This window comes from Bombina bombina, chromosome 8 (assembly GCF_027579735.1).
Source record: "Bombina bombina isolate aBomBom1 chromosome 8, aBomBom1.pri, whole genome shotgun sequence".
Taxonomy (NCBI): Eukaryota; Metazoa; Chordata; class Amphibia; order Anura; family Bombinatoridae; genus Bombina; species Bombina bombina.
Window position 1 is genome coordinate 24,897,772 of NC_069506.1, and position 12,865 is coordinate 24,910,636.

At 37.7% G+C, this 12,865-nt stretch overlaps 1 long non-coding RNA gene across 2 annotated transcripts in view; it reads left to right on the forward strand.

The window, feature by feature from the left end:
• Positions 1–12,865, forward strand: part of LOC128637959 (uncharacterized) — a 167,440-nt gene that overhangs the window by 125,213 nt on the left and 29,362 nt on the right. For both annotated transcript variants that reach the window (XR_008399021.1, XR_008399020.1), the window contains one exon: positions 10,343–10,551. This is a non-coding gene — a long non-coding RNA (uncharacterized LOC128637959). The remainder of the gene's footprint in view (positions 1–10,342; positions 10,552–12,865) is intronic.

The window sequence follows — 12,865 nt, forward strand, 5'->3', positions numbered from 1 at the left end:
CCTCTTTATCTCCCGCTCCCTCAACCTTCTGGCCCTAACAGAAACCTGGCTCTCTCCCCTAGACACAGCATCCACTGCTGCTCTGTCACATGGGGGTCTCCACTTCAGCCACACTCCTAGGTCTGGTAATAGACAAGGAGGTGGTGTAGGTATTTTACTTTCCTCTCGTTGCACCTTTCAACAAATACATCCCATCTCTTCCTTCACATTTCCCTCATTCAAAACCCACATGATTCGCTTATTCTCTCCTCTCTCTATACGTGTTACAGTCATATACAGACCCCCTGGCTCCTCAACTCAATTTCTAGATCACTTGGCTGCCTCGCTACCTTATTTCCTTTCCTCAGACACCCCTGCCCTCATTCTTGGCGACTTCAACATCCCTCAATCCCACTGCTTCATCTGCAAAACAACTACTGCAACTCACTTCCTCTTTCGGTCTGTCACAATGGACTGATTCTCCCACTCACAAAGACGGTCACTCTCTTGACCTGATCTTTAGCTATCGATGCACTCTCTTAAATTTCACAAACTCCCCCTTTCCTCTTTCTGACCACCATCTCCTTACTTGCAACATATCATCCCTCCCTACAACTCTCCCTCCTTCTACTCCTCACACCAAACGTCACAGAAGCATTATGTCATTAGATCAGCAACAACTTGCTAATTCTCTTGAACCTCTCCTCTCATCCTTCTCCTCCTTTTCCTGCCCTGACCAATCTGCCACTATAATTCCACCCTTACATCCGTCCTTGACAATCTCGCCCCTCTTACCATAGCTCGGAAATCACGCACTCATCCTCAGCCCAGGCATTCTCCTCTGACACGGTACTACGCAGATGTTCCCGTACTGCTGAGAGGCACTGGAGAAAATCTCGGAGTTCAGCTGATTTTCTTCATTACAAATTCATCTTTAACTCCTACTATTCATTTCAGCAAAGCATTTGACACCGTTCCACACAATAAACTTATTCACAAACTATATCTCCTTGGTCTAGATTCAAAAATTGTGAACTGGGTGGAATGCTGGCTTAAGGACAGAAAACAAAGTGTCTTAGTAAATGGAGTTCATTCAGCAGAGGGGGCTGTTACTAGTGGTGTTCCTCAGGGGTCAGTTCTGGGGCCTGTTTTGTTTAACATATTTATCTGCGATATCAGCAAAGGGCTACAGGGGATAGTATGTCTCTTTGCAGATGATACAAAAATTTGCAACAGAGTGGATGTTCCAGGGGGGGTAGACAAAATGAGAAGCGATATACAACAATTGGAGGATTGGACAAACGACTGGGATCTAAAGTTTAACACAGCAAAGTGTAAAATAATGCATTTAGGGAAGAAAAATCCAAATGTTAATTACAGACTCAATGACACTTTACTGACTGTTACAGACGAGGAACAGGACTTGGGAATTATTATTTCAGATGATTTAAAACTTAGTAAACAATGTAGTAATGCAGCGAGTAAGGCAAGCAGAATGCTTGGATGTATTGGTAGAGGTATTTGCAGCAGAAATAGTAAGGTTCTTATGCCACTTTATAGATCATTAGTTAGGCCTCATCTTGAGTATTGTGTGCAGTTCTGGAGACCATATATTCAGAAGGATATTAACAAACTTGAATCTGTGCAAAGGAGGGCTACCAAAATGGTACATGGTCTAAAAAATAAAACTTACCAGGATAGGCTCAATGACCTAAATATGTATAGCTTAGAGGAGAGAAGGGAAAGAGGTGATATGATAGCAACTTTCAAGTACATTAAAGGGTTTAGTAAAACTGAGGCTGTGGGTATTTTACATAAAATGGAAAATTCAAGAACAAGGGGTCATGAGCTCAAGCTAAAGGGTAGTAGATTCAGGAGTAATTTGAGGAAGCACTTCTTTACAGAAAGAGTGATTGATTTATGGAATAAACTTCCTCAAGAGGTAGTAGCAACAAACACTGTGGGGGACTTTAAAAATGCATGGGACAAGCATAGGGCTATCCTACGAACTAGATAAGTTTATACTGTTAGGTAAGGTCGGGCAGACTTGCTGGGCCTATGGCTCTTATCTGCCGTCAATATCTATGTTTCTATCTATGTTTCTATGTTTCTATTCTGCCCTTAATCTCCATAAGCAACACTACTCTTATCTCTAATCTTTCTTCAAACCCAAAACGTCTGTTCTCCACTTTCAATACTCTCCTCTGCCCTCCCCCACCTCCTAATACAACTTCTCTGTCAGCTCAAGACTTTGCCAGCCACTTCAATAACAAAATCGACTCCATCAGAAATGAAATCAGATCTCAACATAATTCCATTCTCTCACCCCCTCAAATGCTCTCAATCAACCACAACCCACATAACCTTAAACTTAGCTCATTCTCCCCTGTTATTGAGGAAGAAGTTTCGGCACTTATACTGCGCTCTCACTTCACTACCTGTCCCCTTGACCCTATCCCCTCACAGCTACTCCCCTCCCTCTCTGCTACCCTTACCCCTATACTAACACACATTTTCAACCTCTCCTTCAGCACCTCATCGCTGAAACAGGCACTGGTCACACCCATCCTCAAAAAACCTTCCCTTGATTCTACCTCCCCATCCAACTACCGCCCTATTTCCCTCCTCTGTCTTGCCTCAAAGCTTCTCGAAAAACTAGTATATGCACGCCTATCCCATTTCCTTACGTTAAACTCCCTTCTTGACCCACTGCAATCTGGATTTCATCCCCATCACTCCACAGAGACAGCAATTGTTAAGGTTACCAACGACCTACTTACAGCAAAATCAAAAGGCCACTTCTCTCTGCTTATCCTACTTGATCTGTCTGCAGCCTTTGACACTGTTGACCACCCTCTTTTGCTCCAAACCCTCCAATCCTTCGGCATCTGTGACACAGCCCTCTCGTGGCTCTCTTCCTACCTGTCAAACCGTACCTTTAGTGTAGCCTTTTCTGGGGCCTCCTCTGCCCCGTCACCACTTTCTGTTGGAGTACCGCAAGGCTCTGTCCTCGTCCCCTTCTCTTCTCAATCTACACGTCATCACTAGGTTCCCTAATAAAGTCCCACGGTTTCCAATATCATTTGTATGCCGACAACACCCAAATCTACTTCTCTGCACCAGACCTATCTCTTTCCTTGCTAACCCGTGTCACTAACTGTCTTTCTCACATCTCTTCCTGGATGTCCTCTCACTACCTCAAGCTAAATCTCTCCAAAACTGAGTTCCTCATTTTCCCCCCTTCTTCCAAAATCTCCACCCCCAATCTCTCTATAACTGTCGACAACTCCATCATTACCCCTACCCCGCATGCCCGATGTCTCGGGGTCACATTTGACTCAGATCTTTCTTTCACTCCTCACATTCAGTCCTTGGCTAAAGCCTGCAGCTTCCACCTTTAAAACATCTCTAAAATTAGACATTTCCTTACACAAGACACAACTAAGATTTTAATCCACTCTCTCATTCTTTCCCGCCTCAATTACTGCAACTCTGTCCTCTCTGGTCTCCTCACCTGCCGCCTAGCTCCTTTACAATCCATAATGAATGCCTCTGCCAGACTCATCTTCCTTACAAGTCGCTCTTCATCTGCTGCACCTCTCTGCCAATCCCTTCACTGGCTTCCTCTTGCCTCTAGGATCAAACACAAAATTCTCACTCTGACATACAAAGCCCTCAACTGCACTGCTCCCCCCTATATCTCAGACCTTGTCTCCAGATACTCTCCCTCCCATCCCCTTTGCTCTGCTCATGACCTCCTACTCTCCTCCTCTCTGGTTACCTCATCCCACTCCCGTTTACAGGACTTCTCCAGACTGGCTCCCATCTTGTGGAACTCTCTGCCTCGCTCCACAAGACTCTCCCCTAGTTTTGAAAGCTTCAAGCGCTCCCTAAAGACTCTACTGTTCAGGGATGCATACAACCTACGCTAACCTTAATTTATACCAGTTCCTCTTCTACATTGCTATCCTCTGAACCCCCTTAGCATGTAAGCCTAAGAGTCCAGCTGTTTGTAGATCACCTTCTTAAGAGCTGACTACAACAGTGCAACTCTTGGCAGGGCCCTCTATCCGTTTTATCCCTATAATTGTTTTGTTGTACTCCCCCTTTGTTTATAGCGCTGCGGAATCTGTTGGCGCTCTACAAATAACCGATAATAATAATAATGCAAGATGAAGTAGCCTGAATCCTATCACTGATGCATATTAACTGGCAGGTAACGTAATCACAGATCAGCTCCTGAAATGTGTGATATTTACTCTCACAACAACAACATTACTATGTAATAGACATTCTGCTTTTCATCTTTGTATCCAATATTTAATTCACTTTTTAGTCCCATTAGTCCCATGAGATTATGATCTCACTGTGAAGAACCTGCTTCTGTGCTAAAGGTGACATCTGCTTTATTGTAATGTCAAGGGTCGACCTTCTCTCATTTTCTTGGAACTAAACACCTCACAGACACTGTACTGACCCTGGGCATTCTGCACAACTTACTCACAGACAGTATGATCTACAAATCCTTGTCTTTTTTTCAGAAAATATAGCTGGGGGAACCCAAAGACTAGAATGCTAACCTACTGCCTCAAGTGCAGTGAAGAAAATACATATCCTGCTGTTCTAAACTTCATTTGTAAAATAATATTAACTAATAAGGCCAGTTTTAATAATGAACAAATTTATCCAGACCAGCTCTTTCAGGGGGTTGAGTAGGAAATTGAACTAAAATTAATTTAAAAAATAAATAAATAAAAAATAAACCTCAATAAACACTAAGGGCTAGATTACGAGTGGATCGCTATTTATCGCGATTGCATTAACACCGCTAGAAGTAAGCTTTTTGCGCGTGTTGGGTAGCCCGTGTATTACAAGTTGAAAGTAAAACGTTTTTGCACAGCTGAAGTTTTCACATAGAATATCTTCTATTTTTTTCTTAAATACATATTTCTATATCTATCTGATCTTTTTTTGGTTTATATATATATATATATATATATATATATATATATATATATATATATATATATATATATATATATATATATATATATATATAAATAAATATTTATAGGAATATCTATTTAAAAATACTTAGAACATAACCCTTATGTGAAGAACATTGGAATGTGAAATATTTACAGTAAATACATAGTAAAACACTTTATTATATTTGAATATTGCATAAATATGATTTTCATGTTTTCAGCTAATTGACTGCAAAGAGCTCCAATACACTTATATATATATATGTCTATTTATGTTTAGATATGTATTTATGTTTTTATATTTGTATATATGTCTGTAAATACATATATACACACAAATACATATATACACACATAAATACATAAATACATATGTACACACATAAATACATATATACACACATAAATACATATGTACACACATATATATAAATGTATTAGACATGTATATGTATGGTTTTCAATGTTACATTTTATCAATAATTTGTATTAGAAAGTGTTATTGTGAGTGTAACTGTACTTTTAAATATATTTATGATGTGTTTTGTGCAACTTTTTTGACTCGCGTAACAGAGCTCTGAAGTTGCGCTATCCCGATGTGCATTAAATTCAATTGCATTCAAGCAAAAGCATTTACTTTCAACCACTAATACATGCGCTACTTTGTTGCATGCAGAGTCACAATAAACCCCTTTTTGCTTGTGCGCAACAGCGTGGCACTCATAATCTAACCCTAAATAGTAAATGTTGTTTACTAATATGGTAATTTACCCAACCCATATATGGTGGCAAATTATTACCTGTTTTGAATTATTATGATCAGGATGCCAGTGTTAACTTAGTTTCAATAGAGGCTATACCCAATATGCTATATGCCGTCGACACTATAATGCTTTCCAAATGCTCTGTGAATGCAGAATCAGTTTTTGAGATTGAAAACAGTTTCCAAACATGGACAAAAATATTATCTTATACATGAACAAAGAGATTACAAAACATTTTTGGAGCCATTGAAGCCCATGGGAGAATAGAATTAGGAGCCACTGATCTCATGGTGATAGGTGCCTTCTCTGACCAACATATTTCTCCTTATAAGTACCAAGCAGAAAGCTTAAATCCTTAAATAAAGACACAGATCTGTCCTGGAGGATCGTTATCATGGGTCACCAAGTATAGCATTTAAACGCTATAAATTAGTTACATTCATGTATGAAACAGGGGTAGCATTTGTGCGTCAAACCTTCTACAACATCCGTATAACTCAACAGGTAATCACGCGCCCAGTGCTAACGTTACCAAAACTAACAGTATTTGTTACAAGCCCAGTTTGTGACTTTAGTGAGATGGATAGTGGCGGTCCAACCCCGACCACAGTTTTACCAAAAGCTATTACTTAAGCACTAGCTTAGTCTATAGATTTAAAGGGAAGCGTTTAATAAGACCTTACCATGCAATTAATTGCAATTATCATGAGTTTAGTTAGACATTAAAGGGAGACAAAATTCAAAATAAATGTTTATGATTCAGAAAGAGCAGCAGTTTTAAGACACTTTCCAATTTACTTCCATTATCAAATTTTATATTCACACCTTCTGGTGAACAAGATCCGACTGAGCATGTGCACAAAGTTATAGGGTATACGTAAACTAGTCTGTGATTGGCTGATGTCTGTCACATGATACAGGGGGGGGCGGAAAATGGGAGAAAAAATTAACTTGTCAGAAAAAAATCTACTGCTTATTCGAAATTCAGAGTAGATGTTAAAGCATTGTCTTTTTATTATGCACTTGTTAATTATGCAATTCTACTGCATTGAGTGGTCCTTTAAGCTTATGGTAACCTTTACATTGTAATGCAAGATTTTTGCTCATGTTAAGTCATAAAGAGAAACAAAAGACTGAATGTAAATTAATGATATTTTAGTGGAAGGGGACCATTTTGAATATGAAAGTACCTCCCTCTAATTATGGGTGCGGCCATTTTGTAACCTAGGTTCCACTGCAGGTATCTGAAGCAGAGTTACTGCACATGTGCAAATACATCAGTAGTGAAAGACAGATTTCAACATGGCTGCACCCATGACTAGAGGGAGGCAGGGAATAACCTCAAAACTATGCTTATAAAATGTATTTAGTATTTAACGTCCCTTTAACTATGTTGCATATTATATATTATATATTGCAAAACAGATACTTATGTTGCCAGCTTTTGCAGCAATTGAATTTGGCAAATTGTCCTTTCCCCATTGCCTCAGAATGGGACACCTGAAATACATAACACCATTATCGTCATATTGCCTGTGCATGGGACGATACTAAAATCAAATGTCACCTTTAACCAGCCGATGATTGGATACAGCAAAGGGCACCGAGCTTTATATGGGGTTATATATATTTCTTATCTCCATATATTTCCCATGAATACATCAACAAGATTGTCCATAGACTTCAAGAGTTTGAACTTTACAAAAACATTTTTTTTTTTAAATGTCATCCAATATTCAATAAAATAACTAAGGACGAAAACACAGAATCAAATGAATAGGCATCGTCATGGTGTTGAATAACAGAGTTCAGATATAAATATAACAGATCCTGTCAGTTTTGAGACTGAAATGAATATTGTCTTAAAGGGACACCACTGTCATTTTTTTTTATCTGCCATGTATTTATAAGATAGCAGTAATGTTTGTCTTTCTGACAGGCCAAATCACATTATATTTGTTCATTTTAGCCCTCCACTCATTAGTGAAAAGTTCTAAAATGAAATACATCATTTATGCAATTACATACAACAGTAAAGTCAAAAATTAAACTTTCATCATTCAGATAGAGCAAGTGATTTTAAACAACGTTCTTAATTGCTTCTTGTTTTCTTGGTATCCTTTGCTAAAGAGCATACTTAGGTAGGCCCAGGAGCAACAATGCACTACAGAGAGCTAGCTGCTGATTGGTGGCTGCATATTTATGCCTCTTGTCATTGGCTCACCCAATATGTTCAGCTAGCTCCTAATAGCACATTGCTGCTCCTTTAACAAAGAATACCAAGATATTTAAGAGCTCAGAGCAGGCGGACAGGTTATGGAGCAGCGGTCTTTAGACCGCTGCTCCATAACTGCTGTTTCTGGCGAGTCTGAAGACTCGCCAGAAACACGGAGCTTGATAAATAGGCCTCTTAGTGTAGTTTATCCAGTGGGCTCAGAAACATTGTGGTACTTTGTTGTGATAAAAATCTCTTTGTGTTTATATCTAAACTCTGGTATTTAATCAAAATGAAGCTTTCTCATCTTGGAACAAAGTGATTGTTTTTTCTCAAATTTTTTTAATATTGGATGACATTTTAGATTTAGTTTCTAATGTGCAAAGTGTGTGCAGAATAAAAGAATATAACAGTATAATCATATATGTATGTTCCCCTATAAAGAATATTACCAGTAAGTTGCCATCTGCAAAACGTTTAAGTGTAAAATACTTGTGGCAGTAGGTTTCTACTACATTTATTACTAGACATGGGTGCAGCGGAAAAATTCGTTTTGGTTCAGATTTTTTCCAATTTAGTTTTGGATCAATTTGAATTCGGATACATTTGAATGTATTCATTTCGGCTTCATTCGGATTCGAATAAATTCGGATGTATTCGTTTTGGATTCAGTTCGTAAATTCGGAAGTTTCGGTATGTGTTATGTTGATTCAGATGGTTCCAAGTTACACAAACGGAATTATTTCACTGTTCTATCTCATTAAATCTAACTACATTTTTTTTTTACTGAATTGTGATTAGTCCATGGCCATTCGAATGTAACGAATAAATCCAAACTAATTCAGATGTATTTGTTACAAATGCATTCGGATTAGTTTAGTTTCGTTACTAGGGTAATTTGGAAATTCAAATTGATTCAAATCTCTGAATTTGGCAAATTCGTCCAAATTTAGATTTGGAACGAAACGAAACACACATGTTTATTTATTACAATTAAGAGTTAGCAGAACTTTTGTTGGGTGTTAAAGTGAAGGTAAACTTTGATGAATCAGTGCCCTGTTTTTAAAAATATTATAAAAAACAGGGGCACTTTCATTCATCAAAGTTTACATTTCACAGTTTTTGTAAAAATACTTGCCCTGGGGGGGAAGCTGAGATTGGAGGAAGCCGGTCCGAATTCGTCATTGTTGACGTATAAAGAGACTTGCGATGGGCGGGGGAAGCGCTGAAGCGGCTTCCAGAATAAAGGGTAAGTATTTTTACAAAAACGGTGAAATGTAAAATTTGATGAGTGAAAGTGTAACTGCTTTTAATAGTGATTTTAAAAACAGGGCATTGTTTCATCAAAGTTTACCTTCACTTTAAACACACTCCTACCCAATTACCGTTTAACATTTGCTAAACTTTTGGATGATAAATCTGCCTCTCAGAAAACAGTGGTATAAAAGACTTATTACGCACATTCAGTCATTATCTGTGATCGACTCAGCAGCATATTTATAAATAGTAAAAACATTTTTACATCTGTCAAAATCTTGTGTTCAGTTGGTATATTGTTCCTCACTATTTTATACAATATCTTATATAATAATGATGAATTCCTTATTACTTTAAAAAATATAATTTCAAGACAATATTTGTTTATATATATATATATATATACACATATACATATATATATATATATATATATATATTCAGAGAGGAATTGCTTGGTATTTCGGCGCTGGACTGACCGTAATAGGCGGGATCAGACTGATATACTACAGGAAATTTCTACTCTGTTGAAGGCATTACTGACTGGGCTAAAAGAATTTGCGCCCAGGTGGTAAATCACCATAGAACAGGCTAACAATGGTATTGAGCCAGTTGTTCGTTCCTGTGAGTGCACTTCTCTCTGTGTGTATTTAGTCTCCCTATGGGAAAAAAGGGGCAACCAGACCTGGACTCCTTGCTCAGTGTGCTTAGAGGAATATGGCTACACTTCACTGACGAGGCCCAATGAAGGCCAAATCGATCGTCTGGTGTTGCTGTGTTCCTTGTTCAGAGAGGAATTGCCTGGTATTTTGGCGCTGGACTGACCGTAATAGGCGGGATCAGACTGATATACTACAGGAAAGTTCTATTCTGTGAAAGCATTACTGGGCTAAAAGAATTTGCGCCCAGGTGGTAAATCGCCATAGAACAGGCTAACAATAGTATTGAGCTGGTTGACCGTTCCTGTGAGTGCACTTCTCTCTGTGTGTATATATATATATTTATATATATATATATATAAATATATATATATAGTTACTGTTTAAGATTACAAGGAATGACATTTCTTATGAATCATAGAATTGTATTGAACATATAGCTGTTTTACATATGTAATGAATGTTTCTATTTTTTCCTAGGTGAAGAAAACATAAATTGGAGCAAACCAAAAGACGATAATAGTTTCCACATGGATTAAGAGAAATTTATTGGAAAAATATCTTCTGCTTCCTAAAGCAGGAGGTGTTAAACGAAAACCTGACACCTTTGTGAACAGCTAAACGCGGTCATTTTTTTTGCCTGCCATTTTAATGGCTACTGGCTGGGTGAAAATATTAACACAGAGAAGGTAAACTCATCCGAGGGGTTAGTTAATGTTTGTTGTTTGTTTTTGTTTTTAGCTATAGAATAAATTGTGACATAGCAATGCAATGTGAATCAAAGTCCATGCCTCCAATATTTGTGAGCCTTTATTTTTACATTCGAGTAAGCAAATGGTACATCCATGTATTATCCATCCTATAGTCTCTAACAAATTCCCACTGTGTGTGAGCCGTTGTTGATAATGAAGGCTTACTTGAAGACGCTGACCTGGGGATTGAACCTACGTATCCCATGGGAACGCTCGGTAGCTGAGCCACTAGAGGGCTTTTGCTGTGTTTTAAAGCAGGTATTAGAGGAAATTATAAAGAACGCAGGCTTGATAAATCTTCCCTATATTCCTGGTTTGGTTATCTCTATCCTACTGCCCTTCCTGTTGTTCTCCCTTCTTTATAAACGTCAGCCAAGGAAGGCTTTGCCACAGCCAAGAACGTCAAGGCACGCCCCCAAGGCACAATGGCTCCTCACTTGATAAGACCCAATCCTGTTAAAGACCCACCCTAACTCTGCACAGGTCACTAAAGCCTGCCACTGACAGGAGCAGCTTCAAACCCAGCCTCCTATAACCAGATACCAGCTGAGAAATGTTAATGCAAAGTCATCTAAAAAAAAAAGTCGTAAATTTGCTCAAAATATGAAACATTTAAATGCGCACATTATGAATCAATATTAACGGAAAAATTACACATTACACAGTCATCATCAGTGCTGAATTTCTATCGGTGGTGTTAATTTTTTTTGGCTGACACTTATCAGTTAAAAGCACATTCTCTAAAAATTGCGCAATCACATTTATGTATTAACAGACATATATACACATATAAACACATAAATACATATGTACACATATATAGACATTTATATAAGTGTATTGGAGCAATTAAGTAGATGAAAACATGTAAAAGCATATTTATGCAATACAGGTGGCCCTCGGTTTACAACGGTTCAATTTAGACCGTTTCAGAATAACAACCTTTTTTTCCAGTCATGTGACTGCTATTGAAAAGCATTGAGAAGCAGTGCATTTATTAAAATAGCCAGTAGGTGGAGCTGTCCGCTTGTGTTGCAGCAAAGCCAAGCAAGCTGAAATTAATCAGTTTAACCAGACCTGAGCTATCGAGCAGATTTCAAAAGGAACAAGATCTTCCTGTCTATAAATCAGTCCAGATTGGAGTGCATAGAAAGAACTGTTTGCAGAAAAATGCAAGTGAAGTCTGTGTTGTGTGATTATTTTATTAGGTTTATAATGCTGTTTAGCAAATGTTTTTGTTCATTTAACTTAGTTTAATTATATATTCTGTGTTGTGCGATTATTTTATTAGATTTATAATGCTGTTTAGCATTTAAAGTCTTCATTTCAAAGCTTTAAAAATAATGTATTAGGTGTTACTTATGACAATTTTAAGAGGGGCCTGGAACCTATCTCCCTCACTTCCTATTGACTTACATTATAAACTGTGTTTCAATTTACAACGGTTTTGATTTACAACCATTCCTTCTGGAACCTAACCCCGGTGTAAACTGAGGGCTACCTGTATTCATTAATAAAGTGTTATACTGTGTATTTACTGTACATATTTCACAATCCAATGTTCTTCCCATAGGGGAATATGTTCTAAGTATTTCTAAATAGATATTCCTGTATATATGTTTATATCTATACCTATGTATAATCATGTATATTTATATATAGGTATAAATATATATATTGTACCAAAACACCATCAGATATATGTAGAAATATGTATTTATGAATAAATAGAAAATATTCTGCTACGCAAAATATTCATGTTTCCATGTTGGGTTAGCACACATGAGAATATGCGATCGGGTTTGCGTGCTAGTCGGGTGCTTTTTTCCACTTTTTTGCTCCATTGACTTCTATGGGGGAGTACGTGTTCACGCACGCAATATTCTAAGTTTGGCTTTTTGTGCTTATCAGGTTAGTGCGTGAGCGAAAAGAGTGTACTTTCAAATCATAATACGAGCACAACAAGATGAACGCATAAAGCTTACTTTTAGTGCAGTTAACGCTCCTTGAAACTGAAGAGAAAAGGTTGTGAAATGTTTGTTTCTATAGTGTTTTATGTTATATTACATATATAATGAAAACAAGACCACCTATCTAATTCAAACATTGTTCAAATGGGTTCGAATAGCTTAGAAAATGAAGCCCAAAATCACCCACACTTTTCACATGACAAACCCTAATGCATGGGTGGTAAATCTTTTTAAGAGGCGTTCCCAATTTGAAGATAATATTCTAAAAAAAAAAAGTTCTC